The sequence below is a fragment of the Felis catus genome, chromosome B4, assembly GCF_018350175.1.
Source record: "Felis catus isolate Fca126 chromosome B4, F.catus_Fca126_mat1.0, whole genome shotgun sequence".
In the NCBI taxonomy this organism is placed as follows: Eukaryota; Metazoa; Chordata; class Mammalia; order Carnivora; family Felidae; genus Felis; species Felis catus.
In genome coordinates, this window is record NC_058374.1 from 140,336,371 (window position 1) to 140,362,884 (window position 26,514).

General features: G+C 63.1%; 1 protein-coding gene across 2 annotated transcripts in view; it reads left to right on the plus strand.

Moving 5' to 3' along the window:
• The window catches only part of TAFA5 (TAFA chemokine like family member 5), a 191,756-nt gene that overhangs the window by 116,360 nt on the left and 48,882 nt on the right, over positions 1-26,514 (plus strand). The window lies entirely within an intron of this gene.

The following is a 26,514-nucleotide window of genomic DNA, read 5'->3' on the forward strand; positions in this document are numbered from 1 at the left end:
TCTTTGAAACAGAATCGCAAATACTCTTAGAAGCAGAGGGGAGCCCTTGCAATGCCCGTCACCCTGGTAGATGGGCCTCTGTGTGCGGTCTGGGGTGAGAACCGGCATCCGCGGGCAGGCGAGCATCGGGGCCGGGCCGGAGCCCCGTGACCGGAGCAGGCGGCCTAGGGGGTGCTCCTGTGGCCAGGCCAATGGCGGCCTCGTGTGTCGGAGCTGCTTGGGGTGGGGGGACCCCATGCAGGGTGTTCTGGGGGGGGCTGCAGGAGGTGTGGTCACAGCCTGACAAGGTGGTGGGGTCCCAGGGCTCAGCCATGCCCTTCCTTCCCCGACAGCCTCTGCACGGGGCTCTGGGCACCTCCTCCCCGGTTCGGATCAGCGGCTTCTGTGTGGGAGCCTGCTTCCTGCCCAACCAGGATACTGCGGTAATGACCATCCCCACTGCCCTTGGTGCTCGGGATGGTCACCTGAGGAAGGATGGCCGTGGGAGCCTGGGGCCGGGACACCTGGAGCAGTTGAAGCACCTGAGCTCAAAAGTTCACTGGCAGGGGGTTGGGCCCTCGGGAGTAGGGATGTTAGCATCCCCAGGGGTGGGCTTTTGGATGGGCCGGCGGCCCCAGGGGGGTTCCTGGAGCCACAAGGCACCAGGAAGGGGTCAGCAGAGCCATGAGGTCACTTGGGGGGATGGAGACTGACCAGGTGGGGACCTCTGCCCCTGGTGTCACCGGTGAACCTGTCCCCGGCCTGTCTGGGGCGTGGTGGGGCAGTGAGTCGGCTCGGGAGCTGCAGGCCCGGCCCACCCACTCCTGGTCCCCCTTTGGGGCTGAGTGGGCTGCTTGGGCCTGGCCCGGGGGGCCCGCGGTACGAGGTCCCTGGAGGCCCGGCGGGGCTCCCGGCTGACCCCACCCCAGGGCCCATTTGACTGTCTCTGGCCCCCGTGGCCGCGTGCCGCCAGCCCTGAGGGGCTCCTTGGGAACACGGGGGCACTTTGGAGAAGGTGGCAGAGGGGCTGACCCTGCCCGTGGGGGGCTGGAGGCAAGTGGGGGCTTCTCGAGGACCTGGTGCTCAGAGGGGCTCGTCGCGGGAGCCGGGTTTGTTTTTAAGAACCGTCGTCTGCCATCGGTGGGCGTCCCATAAAAGGCGTGCAATTGAGTGAGCAGGGGGGTACCTGTGCCCTGGGGGCGGCAGTGTCCGTTCTGGAACTCGGTGCAGCCCAGCTCAGGTGCTCGGTGAATTCGGGCCGGGGCGGCCTCCCTGACTCCCAGGGAGCTGCATTTGTACCCTAGCAACCCCCCCGCCCCGCCCCCAGCTCCCGAAACCGGATCAGACTCCCAGTGACGCACACCTTCTTGCTGAAGCTCATCGATCCTTCCCAGGGACGGGCGCGGGGCGCGGGACGAGGGACGCGGGGCGAGGGGCCCCCTCCTCGCTAGCCCCGCAAGCCTGCAGGGAGAGTTGGGGTCCGAAGTGCTTCCTAATCGAATCCGGGTCTACTCATCTGAAACCACGTTCTCTCCCCTCTCCCGCGAGCCTTCCCGCGCCTCAGGGGCCATGTCCCAGAGACCCGAATTAAAACCTGGCCGCTTCCAGGGGAGGACATACAAATTCGTTGGCGTTCTGGTTCTGCACAGTGGGCATTTTCTCCGCTGCCGTCTAATTTAATTTTTGCTTTTCTATTTCCCTGCTCTGGGTGCATAATAAGTTTCCTCACGTGTGCCTTGTGGCTGCTGCAGAGAAACCTTGAGCCTTCTCGGTGGGTGGGATCCGGCACGAGCAGGGTCAGTGGGGTGGTCTGTGCTGACCCTGCTGTGTGCTCGGCAGGGAGCCCGAAGTCCTGGAGCACCCCCGCGTCTGTCCACCTGTTCATTCATTCGTTCTTTCATTCATTCACGCTCTCGTACGTTCAGATACGGGGTGTGTTCTTGAGTGATTGACGCTTAAGATACCTAATACCTAGAACATACAGTGCTGTGGGCTGGGGTCCAGACTGTGGGGCAGGGGCTGCGGGACCTCAGAGCACAGCCGTCCCTTCGTGTCCGGGACCTTGGCAAAGTTACTTCCACAAGGGGGCATTTGAGTAGGGTATTGAGGGATGAAGAGGAGCTCGCCAGGGAAGCTTTACTTCCTGAAAGGAGGGTGCTTGTGGCAGGAGGGGGGACTCCTGGCCGTGTCTGCAGGTGCACGTTCTCATGCACAAATACAGGGGATGCGGCTCACCTCGGGGGCCGCCCCAGGTCGTGGATGCCGCGGCCGCAGCTCTGGGAAGCCACGAGCTCCCCTGTGCCCCTCAGTGGACACGTGCGGGCCGGGTGCCTCCGCAGGGCTGCCGTGAGGACCGCGGTCCTGGCTCCAAGCCGCAGCCCTGCCCGGCACGAGCAGGCAGCCGCGATGCCTGCGGTCCTTCCCATTGAGGAAGGGTCTTGCTTTGTAAGTGGAGGCCCTGCCTCCCCTCAGCTGACTTCTCCAGAAATGCTTTGGAAAGGAATCGAAGTAAAGAAAGCAGGTGATGCCGGGGCCGGGTGCAGGCGGTCGGAGCAGAGAGGGCTGTTTCTAAAGCAGCCCTGCCCGCAGCCGGGGGGGCAGAAGGAGAGGGGCCCCTGGGCGTCTGGGGGAGGAGGCGGGCCAGTGTCTGTTGTGAGGCCCAGGGCCCGCCGGCGGAGGAGGAGGGTGACCTGGGCTGTCGGGATGTCTGGAGAGGCTTTGGGGAGTCACGGCTGCCTTCAGCGCATGGTCGGCCGGGCTCTCCCGGGGCCCTGGGGGTGACCCTGGTGGTGACGCAGTTCACCGGTGGCACCCGCTGGAGCCCACCTGCCTTCCAGGTGACCTGGCCCTTCACTCCCGAGCAGGGAATGCACCACGTCATGTGCCTGCACGTGAAGTTCGGAACTTGTAACGTGCTCTCCTGTCCATGGGAGCCCAGGACGCCGGAAGCCCCAGGTACGGAGTGGAGACGTCTGGTCTGCGATTCCCTGTGCCCTCACCGTCGGACGCCGGTGGGCTGGGCCCCCGCCTTCATCCACAGACTGGACATCGGCAGGCTCTGCACGTGAGATACGGCGTGCAAACAGCTTCCTAAGCCGCTACCTGCTCCGCCCAACTTAGGGAACCACCGCCCCTCCCCCTTTACACTGTGTCCAGCAGCAGGTGATCCCCGGGTCCCGGACGCGGCCTTGAGGGCCTCCGCCGAGGAAGCACAGAGCAGGGACAAGCATCTGGCTGCGTTTGCTTGCAGACGGCTGCTGAGATTCCGGATGAGGACGGGGTCCTCCGTCCGGGAGGAGGTGAAGGTCCAGGAATGAAGCCTCCCGTATTCTGTCAGCTGGTCATTGACAAGCGTTTCCAGACCGTTCGGCGGGGAAAGCGTCGTCTTCTCAACACGTGGCGCCGTGACCCCTGGAAGCCGCGTGCACGGCCGTGGAGCGGGACCCACCATGTACAGAAGTTAACGTGACCCAGATCAGAGGCTGAACCCGTGGACGACTTACAAGAAGGTGGGGGTGAACCTTCGCGATCTGGATTTGGCAAAGGATTCTTAGATCTGACACCAGAGGCACGAGCAAAAAGAGAAAAGAGAAGAGAAGGTAGACGCGACTTCACCAGAACTCTGGTGCTTCCGAGGACACGGTCGAGGAAGTGAAAAGACAGTCCACCGAGTGGGAGCAAATATTTGCAAATAACGATCACGGACTTGTCTGCAGAACACACAAAGAACTCCTACGACTAGGTGATAAAAAGACGAACAGCCCAGTTGAGAAAGCGGCAGAGGGTTTGAACAGGTGTATTTTCGAAGAAGGTATTTGTGCAAACAGCCAGGGAACACGTGGAAAGATGCTCGGTCCTCAGTCACCAGGAAGAGGCACACGGGGGCCGTGTGGGAGCTCCGCGGAGTCGGACCGTCACGTGTGTTGGCGAGGATGTGGACGGTCAGGGCCCCCCACGCGGCTGCGGGCGCGCAGGTGTGGCTTCCTCGGGAGCTGGTCTGGCTCAACGTAGCGCTGTCTTAGGAGCCGTGGCTCCACCCCCAGCGGAGTCCCGGGTGTGGGCCGAGGGGAAGTGAGAACACGCGTCCACGCACACACGCACACGCGTGTTCACGAGGGCGGACAAAGAGCGGAAACCACCCACGGGTCCGCCAGGGGGTGAGTGGTGCGGTACGTCCACGGAACGGAACGTTACCGACCCGTGAAAAGGAGGGACGCCCCACAACACGCGTGAGCCGTGAGTGAGAGATGCCGGGCGCGGAGGACGGGGACCGTGCGAGTCCGTGTCCACGAGTGTCCGGGCGGGCAAGTCTCCAGAGCGAGAGGGCAAGGAGTGGGGGGTGATCAGCAGCTCAGGGCTCTTCTCAGGCCATGAAAGTGTTCTAGAACGGACTGGGTGAGGGCGCAGCTCTGCGAATACCCTGAAAGCTGCGATGGTGTGCTTCCAGTGGGTGAATCACGGGGCGGGGGAGCTCCTAGCAACACAGGAGTGAGGAGGAAGGCGGCCGGAAGGGGCGCGGGGCCTCGCGCGCGGCAGGAGCCGGCGCTGGCCAGTCCGCTTTCGTGGCGGGGACCAGGGGTAGGACGTGGGTGGTCCCGCAGCCCCGCCGGGTGGGGGCTCCCTCTGGCGAAGGACGGGCGGCCAGGAGAGGCTGGTGTAGACGCTTGGTGGGGAAGGGCCGGTATTTGGGACGTAGGATGCGGTGAAAATGAGTAACTGCAGAAACGCGCCTCCAGGAGGCGCTCGGGTAGAAGTCTGTGTTTGCTCGACTCCGCGGAGGCCGCTGGGCGAGGACGGCGGGTGTCAGGCCCGAGGCCCTGCGGCCACAGCTCGATCGGCACGTGGCACCGCGTAGCAGGAGGGAGGCCCGGCGCCCAGAAGCAGAAGCAAAGGGGAAGCACCCTGAGGCCATTTGGGTGCTGGCGGAGGGGGGTGGGGTGGCCCAGAGGGTGGGGGAGCCACTCCGGCTGGCGGTTCTCAGGAGGGGGTGGGGGGTGGGGTCCAGAGGAGGGCGGGGGATGGGGGTTACGCCCCCGTCTTCGGTCCTGCGTGGGGTGGGGACCCTCATAGTGTCCTGTCCCTGGAAGTAAGCCGGTGTGCCTTGTGGCCCGGGCAGGCCCTGAGGCACCTTCCCATGTGCTCCTGAGACACGCAGGGCGCGTGCGGCCCCTCAGCGGACGTGTGCTGCCTACACGTCTGTGTTCTCATCTCTGTTCTAGCTCAGGAAGTTCCTGGCTTTCTGGAAGCTTCTTGAGGCTGCGGCTGGGACAGGCCAGCCCCTGGGAGCCTGGGCCTGGGGCCGCAGCTCTGCAGAGTGCAGGGTACCCCAGGGGCCAGTGTGGTGGGCGGGGGAGAGGACAGAGTGTGGCCAGTGCGTCTGCAGCCTGACCACGCGTTCCGATGACGACGGGGCCGTTGTAACGCTCGGTCCCCCGCCATTCAGCTGTCGCTGGAGTCCAGCCTTCTTGCTGCTGGACAAGCTCTAGGGAGGGGGTGATGTGTTACGGAGTCCCAGATGCCACCTCCCAGATGCCACCACCCGCCCTCCTGAGGCCACCCCATTCCAGCTGTTTGTCCAGGACCAGGGGGACTCTGAGGTGCCCTCTGATGAGAAATCACCGAGCCGTGATTTCTCTGGGGAGGAGGGCGGGGTGTGCGTGCAGAAAGCCCGGCAGGGACCGTGAGCGGCACCGGGTCTGTGCGCCCAGAAGCCCTGCCAGGAAGGGGTGCGTGAGGCTGTGCTGCGGGCCCGGGCCTGGAGGGGAGCTCTGGAGGGATCCGGGGTCAGGAAGGAGCTTGGGGCCCAGCCCCGGCTGGCTGCACCCACGGGCTGTAATAGCCTCTTACGGCCAGCCTGTCGCTTCGTGAGTTCACTTTCATCCGAAGGGAGCAAACCATCCTTCTCTGGCACCTTCTCGCTGGGATATCTAACTTAACTGCCTTTGATCGTGGACGACCACACGGTGGCCGGCCACGTGGCCATTTCATGTTTATGCAGAGAGATCAGAGCATCGGCCTGCCACCGTCGGGTGCTCTTAGCCCAGACTCCCCTGGAGCCCCAGCCACACACGGGTCTGAGTGAGGGAGAGAGTGGCCCCCTGCTGTGATCCCTGCTGTGGCCCCACATGTGACCCTGGCTGTGGCCTCTGCTGTGGCCCCTGCTGTGACCCCCTGCTGTGACCCTGGCTGTGACCCCCCTGCCGTGGCCCTGGGTGTGGCCCCCTGTTGTGACCCTGGCTGTGGCCTCTGCTGTGACCCCTGCTGTGACCCTGGCTGTGACCCCCCTGCCGTGGCCCTGGGTGTGGCCCCCTGTTGTGACCCTGGCTGTGGCCTCTGCTGTGACCCCTGCTGTGGCCCTGGATGCGACCCCCCTGCTGTGGCCCCCTGCTGTGGCCCTGGCTGTGCCCCCTTGCCATGGCCCTGGCTGTGACCCTGGCTGTGGCCCCCTGGTGTGACCCTGGCTGTGGCCCCTTGCTGTGGCCCTGGCTTGGCTGCCCAGAGGGTCCGGGTCTGTCTGCCTTCCTGCTGCGCAGGCCCCCACGGCCCAATCTCTCCCGTCCTTGTGCCTTGCTGCAGAATTCGGTGTTTTTTCTAGGTGGCTACAGTCTCTGAGCAGGACGGGACTTGAGTTGAACCCACTGACAGCCTGGTGTGGAGGGAGTGGGGAGCAGCGTTCAGATGCTCTGGCACCGGGCCGTGCAGCCTCGGGGCAGACGGAGATGCCGGGCCAGCCGGCCTCACCGTGTGTCCCTGCAGCCGCCCAGGAGCGCTGGGGGTGGGGGTGGGGGCAGAGACAGAAGCGTGAGATGGGGGGGCCTCATAGGGCAGCACAAACCCCGTGGGGCCACAGGCGCAGGGCTGAGCCGGGCAGAGGCAGCAGCAAAAGTTCCGGAAGGCTCTCCGGGGGAGCCGAGCACTGTGTCCGGGGAGGTGGCCACACCCACCTGCCCGGTGGTGCCCTAGGTGCCTGGGGGCCCCTGGAGGCAGGCACGAGTGGGCGTGAGGCCGCCCCACGTCCCCGTCCCCGTCCCCGTCCAGCGCTGTCCGGACCCTCCAACCCTGCTCACTGAGAGGAAACAGCCTCTGAAGGGGCGGATGGGATACAGAGGGGACAGCTGGCCTCCGTCCTTTTGGGGAAAAGCCTTTATGTGCTTCAGTACTTAGAAAAACGGGCGGAAGTGTTTACGTGTATTTAGAAACGCGTGTATGTACCTTGCGCAGCCGGTGGCCTCCGGCAGGTCACCTAGAGTCTGCGAGCTCGGGCAGAGACGCAGCCCGGCCCGGCTTCCTGCGCTCTCCTTGGTGGCACTGCTTGGGAGACCCGCCCCCTGTGGGGTGCAGGAGCAGACTCAGGACAGCTTGGGGGAGCCGTGTTCCGTGTCCGGGGGTTTCGTGAGCTGTTAGCATCAGCTGGTATTAAAAATTGAGTGCTGTGGGGCGCCTGGGTGGCGCAGTCGGTTAAGCGTCCGACTTCAGCCAGGTCGCGATCTCGCGGTCCGTGAGTTCGAGCCCCGCGTCAGGCTCTGGGCTGATGGCTCAGAGCCTGGAGCCTGTTTCCGATTCTGTGTCTCCCTCTCTCTCTGCCCCTCCCCCGTTCATGCTCTGTCTCTCTCTGTCCCAAAAATAAATAAACGTTGAAAAAAAAATTAAAAAAAAAATTGAGTGCTGTAAGTATACCTGTGAGTAAATTATGTTAAAAACAAAGGTACCCATCTTGAGACAGAAGAGGAAGAAGAGGCAGCTGAAGTTAAGTGGAAGGAAGAAAGTAACATAAGATCGGAATAGAAAAAACAAGGAAAACGGGGCGCCTGGGGTCTCAGTCGCTTGAGCGTCCGACTCTTGATTTCAGCTCAGGCCATGATCTCACGGTTCACGTGTTCGAGCCATCATTGTGCTCTGTGCTGACAGTGGGGATATTCTCCCTCTCTCTCTCTCTCTCTCTCAACATAAAAATCAAACATAAAACTTATCAGAGAGGAGACCCTTCTAATTGGCGTGACCCTCACACCGGAAGCATCGGGCAAAGACATGAGAAAGAAAACACAGACCTTCCCAGTGTAGACGCAGAAATCCCCAGCAGGGGACTAGCCGGCTGCCCCCAGGGGCACGCTGAGAGGGTCACACGCCGTGACCAGGTGGGACTCACGTCACGGGTGGGTGTGAGTCCGGTTCTGGGAGCCCATGAGCGTAGAATGCCGTAGGAACAGAATCGAGAACAAAAATCCTACGATCGTCCCCACGGTGGCCACAAAGGCGTTCGCACAATCTGACGCCATATCGCGGTAACAACGTTCAACAAACTAGGACAAAGAGAGGTTTCCAACGCGACAAAGAGCATCTAGGAAACGCGGACAGACAGCATCCTCGGAGGAGGGAGAACGGACGCTTTTGCCCCGATTTCAAGGACAAGACCAGGGCGTCTGCTCTCGTCACTTCTATTCAGTATCGTCCTGGAGGCTGTCGCCCGGGAAGGTGGGCAGGAGAAAGAAGTAAGGCCATCAGTTCACGGGTGATGTGATCTTTTGTAAATAAAATCTCAAGGAATCTACATGTACGCTTGGAACTCATAAAGGTTTCAGCCAGGTTGCAGGATGTAAGATCAATATACAAAAATTGAATTTCTCTGCAGTGGTGGTGAACAACGTGAAAATGATCTTCGGAAGACAATTCCATTTACAAGAACTTCAAAAAAAAGAAAAAAACCCAAATAGTCAAAAATAGACGTGACAAGTGCCAGACTCCTGCCCCGAAAGCTATAAAACAGGGCTGTGTTAATAATGTCGCTTCCCTCATCTTATACATTTTAATCAGCATTTGAGAATAGTCAGCATGTGCAAGGAGAAATGTCTTTGAACCCTCTTGGAGGAAATTCTCTCCAGGAAACCGGGAGCTGACGGGCCCCAGCGTGCGGTGGGAGCCCGCTTGCTCTGATCGGGACCATCATCAGGGATGCTCGTGACGTTAACCGGGGAACGATGCAGGGGGTCCGCACGGATCACCAGACGCCTCCACCCTGCCCCACTTTCAGCTCAGGGACGTCGCAGATACTCCCTGTTGCGGGACAGTGAGATCCGGTCTCACTGGGCTCCACCCAGGCTGACGCAGGCAGCTCCCTCCTGACGTTGCCGAGGCTGTGTTGCCTCCAGGAAGGAGGGCGCGAGGGTGCCCAGCTGATCCGCATGGGGGACGGGAGAAGCATGAAACAAGAGTGCAGATTCAGGCTGCGGCATCCAGGGAAGGCTTCCTGGAGGAGGCGACCCTTGCGCCCATGATGGGACCGTGGTGGTCACGAGCAGGTGCAGCTGTGGGCCGGGCCTGAGGGTCCCCCAGTCTTCCCGGTTGTGGCAGCTGCAGAGGAGGGACGCAGGCGGCCGCCCTTGTCTCCTGCACCACCCCCGAAGCACTCACACCACGCACGGGCACGCCCCAGTGCTCAGCATTGTGGCTGGTGCTGCCCTTGGCCTCGGTCCCTCTCTGGGCTGTGGGCCAGTGGAGAGGCATACACCAGCTACCGTCCCCCCCCCATCCTGGTCTACAGGGTGACCTTGTGGAGGGGGAGGAGTGCACACAGCCGTACCGGCCACCCGGCCACTTCCAGGCTGAGCCCGAGAGAGACGGGCACAGGGAGGCTGGCCACCGTGGGTGCAGTGCCTGTCCATGCACCCAGGGCCCCTTCTTGGGGAGGCCAGCTTAGGAGAGCAGACAGACTCAGTCACATTGTGGGGCCTGGGCAGAGGCCACGGGTGGGGTGGGGGCCCCTACGGGTCGAGGCACCAAGCTGGGTGGGGCACTGGTGCCCGTTGCCCTCATTCTCCCCTCCCTGTGACCGCCCTACCCTGGTGTGGGGCTGTGTCCTCCCCTGGACGTGTGGCCGGGGCTTTGCTGAAGGCAGGGGGCTCCGGGACCACCCAGCCAGCACCTGCACCCCCCACCCCCAGGGTGGGACCTCCTTTGATGAGCCCGGAGCCTTCCCGCTGTCTTTGATGTTACTGGAGATTTCCAACTCAATTAAACTGTGTGATGAGAAACAAATCAAAGCCAGGGAAATTTTAGATGAGACAATTTTATTTTGATCTCGGGAGATGCTTTGATCACGGGATATCGGGGTGATGGGAGCATGCCTGTGGGGGAGCGGCAGCCCCTGGTCCCATCCAGGCCCCCAGGACGCATCTCCCGTCTCCGTGCTCCCCAGGCCTGGCGCCCCCTTCCAGGGAGGCTGCAAGGTGGAGGGAGGAGGGCAGGTGTCTGTGATCAGACAACAAAGGCCTGCAGGGCAGGGACTGATTCCCGCGTGCTGGGAGCGGAGTGCTGGCTGACGGCCTTCTAGAAGAAATCCCTCCCTGCCCCCAGACAGTAAGTTTCGAGCCACAGGAGTGGATGCTGGCTGGGAGAGATCCGCCTGGTGATGGTGGTGACGGGGGACAGCTGGTGTGGGAGGCCCGGGTAGGGGCACGGGAAGCTGTGCAGGACGAACCTGCACCCCACCGGGGGCTACGGGCTGCACAGGGGACACGGACAGGTTGTCTGTGGCGCTCTGCCCCTCCCCGGCAGGTGCCCAGGGCGGCCGGACGATGCACCTGGCTGGGTGTGGAGGTGAGCAGGTCGGCAGGGAGGGGCAAGAAGGCCGCTCAGGACACAGCTGTGTGCCACGGTGGCCGTGTGCTCCAGGATGTGACCGCTGCTGAGCCCGACGCAGCGTGGAGATGTCAGTGCCTTCCCTTCCCTGTCCTTGGTGGCTGGGGCGGTGGAAGGAAGGAGCTGAGAGGCCGATAAAGGGCTCCGTTAATTATTCAGGATGCCTGGCAGGGTCCCGGCGGCCTCGGCTCGCGCAGGAGCGACACCCGACTGATGGGAGAGCAGGAACCCGGCCGAGCTCGTGGCCAGAGCCCGAGCGGCCAAGGGCGGGAGGCTGGCAGGACTCAGGGCTGCGGGCTGAGGGTGGCACTCGGAATCAGCCAGAGGGTCCCTGCCTGTGCCTCAGTGGTGTTCTGTCTGGCTCTTACTTTTGTCATTCGAAGTGTCCTTGACTCCTGGTCGAGCAGGTGGGTTGAAGGAAGATTGTATTGTCGGGAAGGCTGCGGCATTCACGTTCCACGTCCACGTCCATAAACCCGTGAACGGGGTGCTGCTCCCGAAGGCCAGGCGGGGGCTGCAGGCTGAGGGCGCCGTGGCGGGGATTCGTAACCCCTGGGCCTCGCTGCCCAAGTGACCTGCACTGGTCACCTTCGCACCCTGCACCCCGTCTCACGGGCTCCAGGGATCCGGGAGCATCGATCTGTGACACTAATGGGACAGGACCGTGGGAAGGAATACAGAAGCCAGCACTGGGCCGTTTAGCGTTTTCCACAGGCGACGCAGGCTCCACCTCCTGGCTGCGGCGAGCCCGCACTGCAGGCCTGTGACCCACAGACGCGTGGCCCCTCCGCTCCCTCCGGGGGCGGAATGCGCCCAGGAAATGCTGTAGCCCCACGGCGACACACGCGCAGCCGCATCTCATGAGGGGGCCTTCCCTCCAGCACCGGGGACCTCGGTGACCCCGTGAATCCACATCTGCACGTCACACACACTCACACACCCGTGTGGACACGCTCAGGAGGGAGTACACGACCCTGCGGAGGACTGAGAGGTGCAGAACACGTGTTGGTTCTCTGTGAAGGCTTTCTCTCTCTTTTTTTTTTGTAGTTCATTTATTATTTTGGGAGTATTTTGAGAGGGAGAGTGAGAGCAGGGGAGCAGTAGAGAGAGGAGAGAGAATCCCAAGCAGGCTCCGTGCTGTTGGCTCAGAGCCCAACATGGGGCTCGAACTCATGAACCGTGAGATCGTGACCTGAGCCGAAACCAGGAGTGGGACGCTTAACCTACTGAGCCACCCCCCACCCCAGGCTTCCGTGTTCTTTTTAAAGACCTGAACTGAGGTACTTTAACTGAGATCCAGCGCTCACGCAGGCTTGCGCACACACGTACGGGCAGCCTGGGCGCCCCGGCCCCGCCCCCTCGGGTCCCTAGAGTCCTGGCCTCTGTCACTGCACGTTTGTCTGTTCTGGGAATTCGCATAAACGGAATCGGACGGTATACGTCTGCCTTTGTGAGACCCGTCTATGTGGGCAGCGGTACTCTGGTACTTCCATAGAATTTTTGTGGGATTCCGTTGTGTGATGGCACCTGGGTTCATCTGTCTGTTCGCCAGAAGACAGCGGTGTTGAGGTCCTTGTGACGTTTGACCGTTACGGCTGCAGCGTGGACGTGCCTGTGCCCGTCTCTTGGTAGACGGAGGCGCTCGTTCATCCTGGACGCGGATCGGGGCTGGGCCTGCAGGCCCGCTCGCCCTGTGCCCTTGCCGACACCTGCTGCTGTCGGTGCTTCTAACGTGGCCGTCTTCCTGGGGGAGCCGTGGTGCTTGTGCTGTTGGCAAGCCTGGGTCCGAGATCAGTTTCCCATTTCGCCGTCCCCTCCGCACGTGGATATCCGAGAGACCCGCACCGCGTATCCAGAAGTTCGGGCCTTTCTCACTCGTTACGGTTGGCTCTTACGTAAAGCGCTAAAACACGTTTTTGAGGCGGAATGGAAGTGAGTCATCCCTTCCCGTCTCCTCCGCTGACACTGGAGCGAGACCAGGGTCCTGCCTGTACTTACGCCCTCCCCCGCAGATACCCAGTGCGGGCTTTCCGTTCCCCTGTCCCTCCTCCACCTTGTCGGACCTCTCAGGGGCGAGGTTACTGGGGGGAACAGAAGGGGTGCCCCCAGGACACCCTGACTCTGCCTGTGGCCCTCCCGCGGGGCGGGGCACTGGTTGCCGTGAGGGGCGGCCTTCCTGGCACCCCCTCCAGCGGCCGGACCCTCGCCGTGAGGGCAGGGCAGCCGGGCAGAGGAGAGGTGCAGCCTGCTCCTCCGTCCAGGGCCGTCGGCCCGCTCACGACTCCCAGGCTGCACCCGTAGACAGACAGTCGGGGGTTCTGTGTCCAGTTTGGTCCGGCAGCCGGGCAGAGAACCCCGGGGCCCCGCTCCCCACAGAGGGATATGTGCTGATCTGTTATCCATGCAGAGAAATGGGCCCCAAGTCTGGATTCATGTCTGGCTGGATCAGATAGTTTTTGTTTGTTTTGGATTGATGTGCTTTATGTTTAGACAAGTATTACGTTTAGAGAAAAACAGAGTAGAGAGTAGAGAGTGTCCCCCCACGCCGTGGCCCTGATTGCTAGCACCTCGCATGGGTTGTATGGAGGGCCTGACGTGGCCGCACCATTGTTAACTGAATCCCACAGTGGCCGTTGGGTTCGGACCCTGCCGTGTGGACTGGGTTTTGCCACCTGCATCGTAAATCACCGGCCCATCAATGTCAGTATCTCACAGGACAGTTGTCCCAGACCCATGGTCCGAGCAGGCGGGGGCCTCACAAACACGCTGGGGGCCATTCCCCGGGGAGGGTGCCTGTGGCTGATGAAGGGTTGCTGGGCCCGGGTTTATGTCCGCCCCCTGGCCAGGCCCCACGGGCACCCTTTGTCCTCGAGGTCACCGGGGAGGCTGCACCAAGCCTGCCTCTTGCCTGGGTTCCGACGTCTTCCCCTCGACACCAGGGAGCCAGGCGGGCGGGGAGGTGGGGGCAAGGAGCTGGCCTGAGTGCTCCCCCCGAGGGCAGGCCACCCTCCCAGACCCCCGCCCCCCATGCAGGAGCCGGTGTGGGGGGGAGGGTTGCTGATTCCAGGCAGGCTTGGTGGGGGGTCTGGACGCGTGCCGTGGCCCGGCCGGAGCTGGTGCACCTAGAGTTTCCAGAGACCCTGCAGCCTGACTGCCGTTCACCCAGGACGAGGCTGAGCCCCGAAGATGGGACCTGGGAGCCTTGCGCCCTCTCCCCACAGCAGTCCAGTCCGGCCGCAGAGGTGCCTGGGGTAGCCGTCCTCGTCGGCAGCCCTGTCGGGGAAGCCCGGACGGGGACCCCAGAGGGTCAGGGTGCAGAGGGCAGGCGGGGCACGATCCCTGCTTCCTGCCCACCTTGGCCCGGGGCATCCCGGGCAGGTCCCCGTGTTTCAGCTCGGCGGAGGGGAGGTTCCCGCACCTGGAAGGAGCCCAGAGCCGGCACCCTGTCCCGTAGGCTGGCGCGCTGGGGTCCGGGCCCACTGCTCCGTCTTGGGCCCGGATGAGGGTGTGCGTGCCGCAGGGAGGGGACGGTCGCTCCGAGGCAGGAGGCGGACTGGGGAAGGATTGAAGACGGGTAATGAAATCACATTTCCTGAAATAGCCGTACTGTGGTCTTGATGTGTCTGTGGCCTTATTGGCTCCGACGTGGGTATTGCATATTAGCAAGCGTCTTCCACATCAATACCGCGCCCGGCTCCCGAGCTGGCGCTCTCCCCTTGATGTTTATTTATCTCGCGGGCTTTGCTTGAATGTTGATGCTCCTCAGAACGCCCACACCGCATTATAACTTGCCGCCCGTTTAATTCAATTTCTCTTATATTCTGACTGCTGACAGAAGCAATCGGCTTCCGGCCGCCAAGGCCGTGGAGCTCCCGCCGAGGGCCGTGAGCGGTGCCCGGGTGAGAGGGCACACTGCCGTGCTCCCCCTCCGTGTCCCTTTGTGGCACCTGCTACCCTCACTCGCGCCCTTCGGGCCCAGCGAGGCCGGCGGGAGGTCGGGGCGTCAGACTTCTTGGATGAACCGCGACGAGGGGGGAGACCGGGTGCTCGGAACGGGACGTGATCCCTGTCCAGAACCCCCCCCACCACCACCCCCGAGGAAGGGCGGGGCCCACACTTCAGCACGCATGGCTCGTCTACACGGAACCCAAGACCCAGTCAGGCCCCGGGCCCCCGCTCCCAGTCCGGTCACATGCCCCAAGTGAACATTGTTCTGGAAGGACGGCGGGCCGTCCCGCCAGCTGCCGCCTATGGGGACAGGGAGCCGCCCTCACCTGACCTGGAGTCACCGCTGCCCGTGGCCTCAGGCCACCTGGAGAAGAGTCTGCCTTGAACTGCCTGTGCCCCCGGGGTCCCCAAGGCTGCGTGTGGCAGGTTCCCTGCAGAGGAACCCTGAGGAGGGGTCTTGCCAGCATCAGACCCGGGAGGTTGCAGAGCTCGGCTCGGACTCAGGTGGCGCAGACCCCGAGGCCTGGCTGCCTCCCGCGTCTCTGTTCAGTTAGCCGGGAACGGAAAGACGCGGCCCCTGGCCTGTGCTCAGGGCACTCGCGGCTGGCAGCGTGCCCAGCCTGCCGTCCGACCCGCGCGAATCACAGAAGCCCCGAGGTCGGCACGGGCGGCAGGGCGCGTGGGCTCAGGCCTCGGGCTCCAGGTCCCTGTCCCCCGGAGGGGGCGGCTCGGCGTCCCTGGCCACGCTCTGTGACGGGGCCGTGCTCCAGGGGCAGGCGCCTGCTGCCCGTAATCCTGTAATTGGCCACTAATGGCTCGTGCGCTTGGTGGGACGGCCCTCCTTAATTGTGGCTTTTGCGGTAAATAAGTGTAGTGTCTATTACAGCGCCTTTATCGGGGGCGTTTTTCCTCTGACGAGGCCACTGCGATTTGGTGTAGGGAGGAACGCTGTCGGGGAAGGGCCTTGCTGGAGGGACGCTCAGGGGATGGGCCGCCGAAGGCGCCCAGCTCGCACTCCGGCCTGACCCCACGCGAAGCCCGGGGGGCCGAGGCGGGCGGGCAGAGTGGAGCCCAAGGTCAAAGCTCCCGGCGGCACGGACCAGATTTTGCAGCTCCTGGGCGGCCGCCCCGCAAATGTGCCGTCCGTAGGAAGTCGCTGGGTGGAGGCATTTTGCCGCGGCCTCGGCGGCCCGGGAGCCCCTCCTGTGTCGGACGGGGCCGCGCTTTCGTGCTGGGGACCGTGATGAATGGCAGCTTCTCTCGGGCAGGCTTTACGGGCCTCTGGTGACTATATCCTGTGTCATAAATACGGCAGGGAAACACCGTCTCCAAAGACTGGGACAGTTGGTACTAACTTACCTGTTTGAATGAAACTCCTAAAGCTTGTTGAGTCAAACTGACACTGCTCATTACCCGTAAACGAGGAGGCCGGAGGGAAACGTCGCCCGCAGGTATTTATTGGGAACTGCCGGAGGGTCTTTTGTATTCCAGGACACGGCAAGCCCGGGAGGACCACGCGGCCGCTCGGACACGCTTCCTAAATCACGCGTTTGACACTCGCGTTCTGCAGAAGCACGGGAGGGCCATGACCTCCGCCCTGGCCGCGTGCGCCCCCAGCGGGCAGCGAGGCGGAGGGCAGACCGCCGCCTCCTGGTGCTCCCCCGGGAGCCTGTCTCACCCGTGAGGCGGTCGGAGCGCCTCTTTCCAGGACACACACGACAGCCGCTGCCGCGGGGCGAGCCCGGCGTGCGCCGCGTGTGGCCCGGGGTTCCGTGAGCCTGGTGGGGGTTAGCGGGTGGCTGTGCGCCTTAGAGCGACCCCTCGACCGCTCTGAGCTGTCCTGTCTTCCGAGAAGCGGGTAGAGTGAGGCGACGTGGCCGAGTGGGACGTGTTAGGACACTGAACCGACCGATCCCGGCCCCCAGACCCCACCCCCGGTGCCCTGACTGCCGACTTGCCTTGTTGTCTGCCGGGTTTTCAGCCTCCGGCGTCCGGGCCTCAGCTCCCGTCCTGGATCTTCCCCGCGTGTGCCTGCAGCGGATGCCGTAGCCTCGGCGACTTTGCTGTAATCCTGACCTTTAAAACCAGCATGAAATACTACGCTTACAGCAGGTAGTGCGGGCAGCAGGGAGCCATGTAGCGAGAGGAGGAGGCTGGGAGTATTTTTTTCGAACCCAAAGAAAACCGCGGTTGCCTCTTCTGCGAGTACTCTGTTCCGTCGGAGCCATCGGGAGTTGAAGGCGCAGGGGCGACGGAGGGGACGCCCAGCGTCCGTGAGTGCTGCCCGGAGCTCGGGCCGGATGCACGGTCGTGGCTCCAGGCTGTTTGCCTTGGGCAGTTTGCAGCTGTGGCTCATGCAGCCGTCTCGGGCCCCGCGACAGCGTCTGGTGCCAGGTGACCGCTGGTCGCTGAGCCACTGGCCCCCACGCCCTGTGCGCCCTCCCCCACGGCGCCCCAGAGTGTTTGCAGATTTCCTGGCGAACCTCAGGTTCAGAGGCATCAGTGGGTTTACTAGGTGTGGACCCCCAGTGGGCACTCTGAACAGAGAACACGCGGGTGGCTCAGCTCTCAGTGGGGCGGGGACCTGGACACCTGGGAGCTCTCTGAGGCGGGGCCTTTGTAAGGGCCACAGACACCACGGTGCAAAGGGCAGGTGGCACAGAGACCCTCTTGCTTTACGTGTGCTGCACCCCCGTGACCTGCTCTGGGTCTCTGCCCGTGCCTCTGCCCCTCGTCTCTGCTTCTCAGGGGTCTGCTCTCCGATGGCCGCTCCCCTGCTCCCCCTGCTGCGGCTTCCCTGCCAGGCTGGCCCGCTGCCTCTGCTCTCCCTACACGGGCGCTCGGCTGTGGAGCAGGCGGTGGCTCGGGGTCCTGCTTCTGCAGTGGGCTGCCCCCCTAAATGGGGGACGATGCCAGGCTCGGCCGGCCAGGCCGCCTTCGGGGAGCAGGCTGGGTGTCAGAGACTGGCTGACAAGCTGGCACCCAGAGACTGCCAATTAGGAAGGGTTCCTGGGTTCTTGCCTGTGGTCCCCAGGCTGAACGTCTGTGCTTGTGAGATGGTGAAGAAGGGCCTGGAAACTCGGGCCTGATGGCTTCAGGTAGTTCAGATACAGCCACTGTTTGGCACCCTCATCCACCAGATGTGCCCCCGCCTTGCAGGGACCCCGTGCAGCTGGGGGGGGGGGGGACTCGGGGACCCTGGACTCCTCACACTGCCTCCAGCTGTGGCAGCCGTACAAGTCCCTGAGGTCCCGCAGAGCATGTCAGCCGTCCCGCCCAGTCAGAGTGCAGGGCAGGGGGCAGGCCACCGGGTGCCTCCAGACGGGCTCCGACCCGAGAGCAGATGGCCTGAGGTTCCGTGGAAACTGCAGATGCGTTTCCTAAGTCGGGAGCACTTTTCCGGTTCTCTGGGCCCTTTCTTGCCGACGTGCCCCACGCTCTGGACATTGATAGAGCTGTGCAGACAGACACCTCAGCCCAGGGTCCTCGGACACGGTGGCCCTGCTCTGGGCCGACCTGGGTGCAGAGTTTCGGTGAGGCCATAAGCAAGGAAGCCACGTTCCACATTCAGAACCCAGTTCGTCCCCAGTTTGGAGACTGTCGGGACCTGGAGGGATCACACCGGTGAGCAAACAGACATGTGATCAGGGCGTCCTTCCTTCGCCCCACGCAGCTTTGAAACGTTTAAAACCCAGACAAACAGCTTCCGATACAGACGCCTATCTCAGATTCCAGGATAAGACGTGCGCATAAAGTTGCTTGAGTTGAGTTTGGAGTCGCCTATGGGTTTTGCAAACACAGCGGATCCGGGCGTGTTGTCCAAACACAGCCTGGTCAAACACACGCGCCTGGTCAAACACCAGCACCCTCTCCCGGGGTCGGGGGCTGAGCTCACCGATCTCGGATTCCGGGCAGCTGAGCACACAGGTCGGGCCACCGTCCCACAGCCGAGGGGCCTTTCTCTGGATGGGAGACACAGCGTGGCACGTGGCCCACACCACACTCTGTGTTCTGAGCCCCGGGACCTGTTCACATGGCCGTGCGGGGAAACGGGTCAGGATGCGCTCCTTAGCCTGGGCCCTAAATCTCTGTGAGAAGAGGGAGGCATCTCAGGAAGACAGAGGCGCAGATGGAAGAGGCCGCGCAGGGCACAGCTGGAGAGACATCAGAGGGACGGTCTCGGAGACCAGCAAGGCCAGGGGTGGCACCCCCACCGGGAGCTGGAAGAGGACCCTCCCCCGGAGCCCCAGAGGGAGCACGGCCCTGCCCACACCATGGTCCCGGACATCCCGCTGCAGAACCGTGGGCGGTAAGTTCCTGTTGCTCTGGGCCACCCTTGTGTGGTGCTGTCACAGCGGCCCCGGGACCCTGGCCGCATGAAGCCCGTCCCTGGAGGTGCCCTGGCCCCACCTGCTCCCCTGGCTCCGCACACAGGGCACCTGGGCCGCGAGTCCCCTCCCCCGCCTCAGCCCTGGCTCTGGCCCCTCCGAGGGCCCCACGTCACCACTGCTGGAGGCGTCCCCTCGGCGCCTGCGCCCCGGGGCCTGCACGCAGCATTCCGATGGCGTCCCCTTCCCACCTCTCGACGCCCTCCCGCGTCTCTCTTCAGTGCCACCACGGAGTGAGGGCCGGCTTCGTGAATCCTCTTGCAAATGGACTCCCAGGCGTTGCCGCTGAGCGCTCACCTAAGGCCGCCGTGTACCCGCCTCCTCCTCGGGGAATCGGACGTTGTTCCCTCTCCTGTCTCTCCTTGTCCTGACCTCAGACCTGGTCCGTGTCTGGACTCGAGGGGACGAGGCCCAGCACCAGGCCGGTCCCCGGCCCCCCCACGGATGGGGATGGCCGTGAGCATCCCTTGGACCTTCCAGGACGTGACCGTGGCTCCCAGAGCAGTCCTCGGTTTCCCGTGGTCCCTGTCTGGGGACAGCAGATGTCACACGCTCAGTGCTGTCCTCCTGACATGTCCAGCAGCCTGACTTCCCGACACCACGGCCCGCGGGAGCCCAGCTCTGCCCCTGCCGGGATGACAGACGTGACCTCCCAGCCCAAGGCCTTCACCTATCGGGTGCCTGTCACTACACCTGCCCCTTAGGGCTGCAGCGACCCGTTTGTGAAGAGTCCCAGCCCCGACGCAGCTGGGAGGGCGCTGGTGGGAGGGTGGGTGGCCCTGAGAGCCGCTGCGTCTCTGGGCTGGGGGCACCTGGGTCTGGCAGCGCTGTCCTTGGTGTGTGTTCCGCGTCCCGTGTCCCCTGGAGACTGCACGCTCTGTCAGGACCGCCTGTCACCCGTGACGACCCGTCCAGGGCTCAGGGCAACCACCACAGAGGTTCCACGTGGGGACAAAGTGGGGGCAACTCTGCTTCGGGCGTGGTCTGTGTGTCCGTGCCCCCACTGGGCTCTGTCGAGTGTCGGGGCCCAGCTCACGTTCTCAGCAACAGCTCACGGCTGCCCCGTCCACGCCCGAAGCCACGGCGGGTTCCTTCCGTAGGGATTCACTGCGCCCTGCAGCTGGTGGTTGTGGGAGCACCAGCCTCCTTCCCTTGGGGTCTCTGACTGACGAACTTCAGTTACACAGCGGCAGCCCCAGCTGCCAGCAGTCGAATCACGGACCCGACCCTCCTGGCGAACCGGCAACCTCGGACGGGTGTGGACGTGAGCCAGGCTGGCGGTGCAGACCGGGTGGCCGACCCGCACGGGCGCCTCGTGCCTGCACGCTTCTTCCAGCGGGAGCCACGTGTCCCCCTTCCGGGCGAGGCCACGGCGCCGCGTTTGCAGGGCCCTGACCGAGGCCCAGGCCCACGACCCCACGCGTGCCCAGGGCTCCGGGTCACGTCCCGCAGCCAGCACCGAGGCGTCTTGCCCTGGGCCCCCACCTCCAGGCCGGCCAGCCTGCTGCGTCCGAGCCTTCGTGTCACAGCCGCTTCGGAAAGAACCGTCAGTCTTTTGCTCGAGTTCCTCGTTTTCCGGGGGCCGTGACCCTTGGGCCTCCTTGCGTGACGTGACAGCAAGGCAGCACTGGCTTTCCTGGGACGGGGACAAGACGTGGCCCCTTCCAGGCCCCTGCGGGGGCCACGGGGGCCTGTGGGACAGCGACCCATGGAGCTTCCCGAGGGCAGGGCAGCAGGGTTCAGGGGGACACAGAGACAGGCAGCACTGAGCCCAGAAACAGGTGTCCGCTGGAGAAGCCTGTTGCCTGCCTTCCTGGGAAGGGTGAGCGGGACGGGCTTCTGGGAACCTTCCGGTAACAGTTCCGTGAAGGGCCCTTGTTCCATCATGTGACTTAAGTCAAGTCCAGAGATGTGGCCCTTGCCCGGCTCAGAGCTCTAGGCGCCGAGGGCTCCCCGGGGGAGCAAGTTTGTTGTGCCGAGAGGGGACCAGCCATGGCTCCAGAGTGTCCAGGACCTGCCAGCCTGGCCTCCTTCCTGTGGGCACAGTGAGGGTCCTGAGATGGTCAGCGCCTCCTCCCCCCCACCAGCCCCACACAGGCCACACCAAGCAGGAGAGGGCAGAGCCACTGGAAGACGGAGATGCTGGGTCTGGAGAAAACTCTCCAGGAACCGCTGGGGTCCTTGGTTTCATGGACCTCTGGTGGTTCCCCCCATTACAGTGGGGACCCCAAGTCCCTGCACTCCACGTCTGCACCTCCACAGATGCCCACAGGCTGCTGCCTTACGGTTCTGCTCCCAGCCAGAAAGGGCCGCAGACGGAATGCCCCATGCCCTCCATCACCACCCGCCGACCTTCCTTGTGGAGTGCAGGACGAGGTCAGAGGAGGGGAGGGGCTGGAAGTCTAGAGCCCTGGTCTTGACCGCACCCAGGCTGTGCATGCTGTCGAGTCAGCAGAGGACAGGAGGGAGGCGTTCCTGAGGGGTGGGTTCATTGGCCCTTACCAGCAGGCATGACCCCGTCTAAGGACCCATCTCTGACCACTGGGGGGAAGGAAAGCAAGTTCAGGGGTTCACAGCATTCAGCACACCAAAGGTTGGGGTGGACAGATGGACAGGTGGGTGGATGATGGATGGATGGGTGGGTGGATGGATGGTAGGTGGATGGACCAATGGATGGATGGATAGATTAATGGATGATGGATGGCTGGACGGATAGATGCATGAGAGGCTAGGTGGGTGGGTAGGTTGGTGAATAGATGGGTAGATGGATGGGTAGTTGCATATTTGGATGGCGGATGGGTGAGTGGATGGATGGATGGATGGCTGGGTGGAAAGATGGGTGGTAGGTGGATGGACCGATGGATGGATGGATAGATTAATGGATGATGGATGGATGGATGGATGGATGGATGGATGGATAGATGCATGAGGGGCTAGGTGGGTGGGTAGGTTGGTGAATAGATGGGTAGATGGATGGGTAGTTGCATATTTGGATGGCGGATGGGTGAGTGGATGGATGGATGGATGGCTGGGTGGAAAGATGGGTGGTAGGTGGATGGACCGATGGATGGATGGATAGATTAATGGATGATGGATGGATGGATGGATGGATGGATGATGGATGGATAGATGCATGAGGGGCTAGGTGGGTGGGTAGGTTGGTGAATAGATGGGTAGATGGATGGGTAGTTGCATATTTGGATGGCAGATGGGTGAGTGGATGGATGGATGGATGGATGGGTGGAAAGATGGATGGTAGGTGGATGGACCGATGGATGGATGGATAGATTAATGGATGATGGATGGATGGATGGATGCATGAGGGGCTAGGTGGGTGGGTAGGTGGTGAATAGATGGGTAGATGGATGGGTAGTTGCATATTTGGATGGCGGATGGGTGAGTAGATGTATGGATGGATGGCTGGGTGGAAAGATGGATGGGTGAGTGGATAGATGGATATGTAGGCGGAGGGATAGACAGAGGATGGCTTCCTGAATATTCTGTGGGCTCCACAGTGAATGAGACCTCTGTGAATAGGGCTGAGTCTGAGTCCTGGCAGGGCACTGGCTTCCCCAAGGAAGCAGCGTTGTCCTCAGTCCCTCCCTGCCGTGACCCCCGTCTCCCCTGTTCAGGCAGGACCCGCCTCCGCGCTGTTTCCACCTCTGCTTGTTCCCAGAGCCTGACACCCACAGCACACGCGGCCGCCCGCTGGCCTAAGTGAAGGGATGTCCCAGCCCTGAAGGAAGGAAGGGGGCTGTCCCCTCGCGGTTCAGCTCCCCCAACAGGATCCCTTCTGCTTCCCGGAGCCTGAGGGAGACGCTTTCCTCTCCACACCCTGAAATTAAAACCCGGCTGCCTCTCTTGTCCTGCCCGTTGAGTAGCTCCTGTCAACTTGTGGGAATTTGCCCAAGAAAAAAATGATTGCAGTGGCCTTTTTTTCCCCTCTACTTACATTTCTTAATCCTAATGAAATAATGAAGCAGCTAGCACGTGACAACTGTGTTTCTTTCCCTCCTTCTGCCCCTCAATCCAATTTGATTACCCGCGTTTGGAGTGTCTTCCACTGCTGTGGCTCAGCGCGAATCACAAAGCGAGCCTTCCCGTTCCTGTGCCGCAGGATAGTCCTAGGCAGCTAATGAATCACGCTAATCAGAGGACCATCTTGAAAATTAATACATTCCCCTGTAACTATTTAAAGAAAAAATAATTATTGAGACCCTTCGCGCTAGATTATGCTGTCTCGAAGTCGTAGAAAGAAAATTTTGTCTAATTTTAAGATGTGATCTCGGGTTTGCCGAATTTTTCTTCCCCTGAGCGATGGAAGGGGCCCGCGCCGGGCAGCCCTGGGGGGCGGGGGGGCACATGCCCTTTGCTTCCTGCCTTCTGGGCCTCGGGCTGCGGAGGGCCAGCCTCAGGCGGGTCCAGGCCCTGCTTCCCTCGCAGACCGTGGCCGTGAGCAAGCCCGCTCCACCCCCGGCTGTGGGGCGGGGGAGCCCCCGGCCTGCCTTCTTAGCATATGGGGTTAAAGGGAGATTCTCGACCTCGCCTGCTCCTGGGAAACAGTGCATCCTGGTGTCCGAAGCGGGTGTGGACACGCCCCAGCACCGTGCACTGGCTGCTGTGGGCCCTTCCCGCCCCCGTCCCCAGCATCCCTCCCGCGACCTGGCGCTCACAGGCGCTCAACTGCAGACGGGAGGCACAAGGCTGGGGGACGCGCGGGGGATGCTCTCCACCTCTGTCCGCCTCTGGCTGGGGGGGCGTTAGCGCATTGCCCTCCTGGTCCAGGGTCGGGCGACCCTGCCTGGCCAGGCCTCCTTGGCCCGCCTGCCCTCCTGCACCCTCAGGGTCTCAGGGTTCAGGAGAGTTCACTTAGCCCAGCGGAGAGGGCCAAGCCCCCGATGACTTTTACGAAAACGCGAGCAAGTCGTCCGCACAGACTCGACGGTAACGTGAGGGTGTGCGTGTCGCTCCGTCAGCTGCCTTTGCGTCGGGGTTGCTTTGCTCAACGAAGGCCCAGCTGGTTCAATGCACTGGCTCTTGCCTTGGAACCCAGGTCACCCCTGTGGCCCCGAGGGGTACGTCGGAGTCTCCCGGGCGGGGCTTTAGAAATGCGGACGCCCGGCCCGTCCTGGCCACTCACCGGGACTCCCCCCGGGCACCCAGGCTGCTTTGGTCTGACTGGGGGCCACTGTCCTTCCTGCCTGCTCCGCGCCTCCCTCTGTTCCAATCCCAGCACCTCCGAGCCTCTAGCTAGACGCTTCCCTTGGCCGCTGGCAGGGTGCTCTCTGCCCTGGGACGCGGGTTCTCCAGGAGGTGGGCCGGGGCGCAGGGATGCTCGTGGGGAGTCAGACGCTCCTGATGATGTGCCGTCTGTCAGAAGGGGAGCCTCCTCAAAGCACGGGAATTTCGCCCACACTCCGCCTGCAGCTAGATGCTGCCTTCTCCGCATCTCCTGGCCGGGGCTCACCCGCTGGGGAGCTGGGGTCGGCGGGTGGGGAGCTGTCCCTCCCCTGCCCCCCTCATGGCACCGTGGATACATCCCAGCGCCTGCCCTCGGGCTGGCGGGCCAGGGAAGCTGCCGGAACAAGCCCCCTTCTCTCTGACAAGGTGGGGGCTCCTAGCCAGGGCTGCAGGGTGTGGTGCTCCCTCCTCTCCACCCCCTCCTGTTCAGGAAACGGGCCTGGGCAGGCTGACTCCCTGACCAGGTGCTGGCCGAACGTGCCGTAACCCCAGGAGAGCCCACCTAGAATAGGCACCACATTCCAGAAAGTGCCGCCTGAGGGTCCGCGTGGGGTTCGGCAGGCCTCGGGGGGACCTGGCTAATGGACTCTGAGCCCTCAGGCCCTTGCTTAGCTCCCTGCATGGCCTGGAGGACCATGGCCCTTCTAAGACACTGGTGGGACCTGCCCCGGGGGCCTGGTCACCCAGTGTACTGCCCCCGCCCCAGTGCCGGCCTCTGCCCCCCTGGCCTCTGTAGCCGCCCAAGTACACGGAGCTTCCTGTGTCTCTGCGATGCTTCAAGCTCACAGCAGTGACCACACACTTGCCCCGGAGCTTCAGGTCCCCTTTCTCTGCCCGTAGCGCCCTGTCTCCCTCTTCGCTGTGGCCAGTTCACTCCTTTAATCTCACCTCTTCCAGGAAGCCCTCCCGGCTGGCCCAGGGTCTGCTCTGAGCCTCCACTGCCCTGTGGACACCCCATGGCCAGCGCTTTCTCTGGTGTAGGATGTTCTTAGACTATTGGCTCTATGCTCCTAAGGACAGGCCCGTGTCCCTGAGGCAGGAGACACTGGGTTCAGCCTGAGTGAGCGTTCGTGGCCCTCTTTGCCCAGAAGGCAGAGCCCCCGCTTGAGCTCAGGGGTCCCGGAGGCCGAGCTGCGCCCACTGCTATCCCACTTGCTCCTGATGGGTTTATCTGAGGCCGGAGCCCATGGGCCTTCCGCCTCGTCTGAGGAGCCCGGGGAACGGCCAGCAGCACCTGCCTGTGAGTGACGAGGCCGGGCGTCACAGATGTTTTGCAGGGGCGCTGGCTGCGAGCTCTCCGTCTCCCTCCTGTAACCAAGACGACCCGGAGCAGCTCAGGGACTCGGGCCAGGCCCCACCCCCCAGACGAGGCAGAACCCTGAGTGTCGGCTCCCCGGCCACACGGACGCCGAGACCCCCAGGCCGCGGAGGTCCAGCTCCTGCTGGCTCGTGAGTTAGCGCTGGGGCCGACTTCGCCTTTGTGAGCAGGGAGCGAGCTTCCTGCTGTGGCCCCTTGAGGATCCAGCGGGACGGGGTCTGTGGGACACCTTTGCAAACTAGTTGATGAAGGTCTGTGCCCGTCTTGAGTGAGGGGTGGGGGGTGGGGGCTGGTGCAGCAGTGAGGGCACACGGGCAGGCGACTCATACAGACTCACGTGCTGTCAGCCCCCTCGATGTAAATGATGGGCACACTGGCGAGGGCACGAATCCCAGACCAGGAGCATGACTGCACAGGTCACAGAAGATTCTAGAAGGCTAAGAGAGGGAGAGCAAGGCTCTGCGTGAGAGTTTGTGCATGATCCCTCCCTGACCCCTTCTGGCACCTCCCGATTTTCTCCCTTGTCCCCTGGCGTGGTGGCCGCCCTTCTGCTGGCTCGGTTCTGTGTGATGGTGACAGCCAGCTCCGGTCACCCAGCACCACGTGGACCCCCATCGGTGCACTGCCCGTGTGCCACAGTGAGCCCATCCGCCGTCACCTGGACCGGGCACTCTGTAAAGGACTTAGGATTGCTGGGTGTGGCCACGTCCCCTGTCCCTTCTCCGACTCAGCCTAGCAAGACCTCCCCCGTGGGGCCCATGGGACGCCGGGCCCCATGCCTCTCTGCCCTGGGCCGGGCTGGAGCCCACATGCTGCCAGGCAGGCCTTGCACTGGGAGCCGGACCAGGGATGGGCCCTGGACCTGGGCACAGCCTGCAGGCTCCCCTCCCTCCCGCGCCCCTTGTCCCCCCTCAGCTGCAGCCTGACACTGGGGCAGAGGCCAGGGGGCGAAATTAATCCTCTCCGTTGTGGTGGCATCGGCCTGGCTCACTGCAAACCAGCACT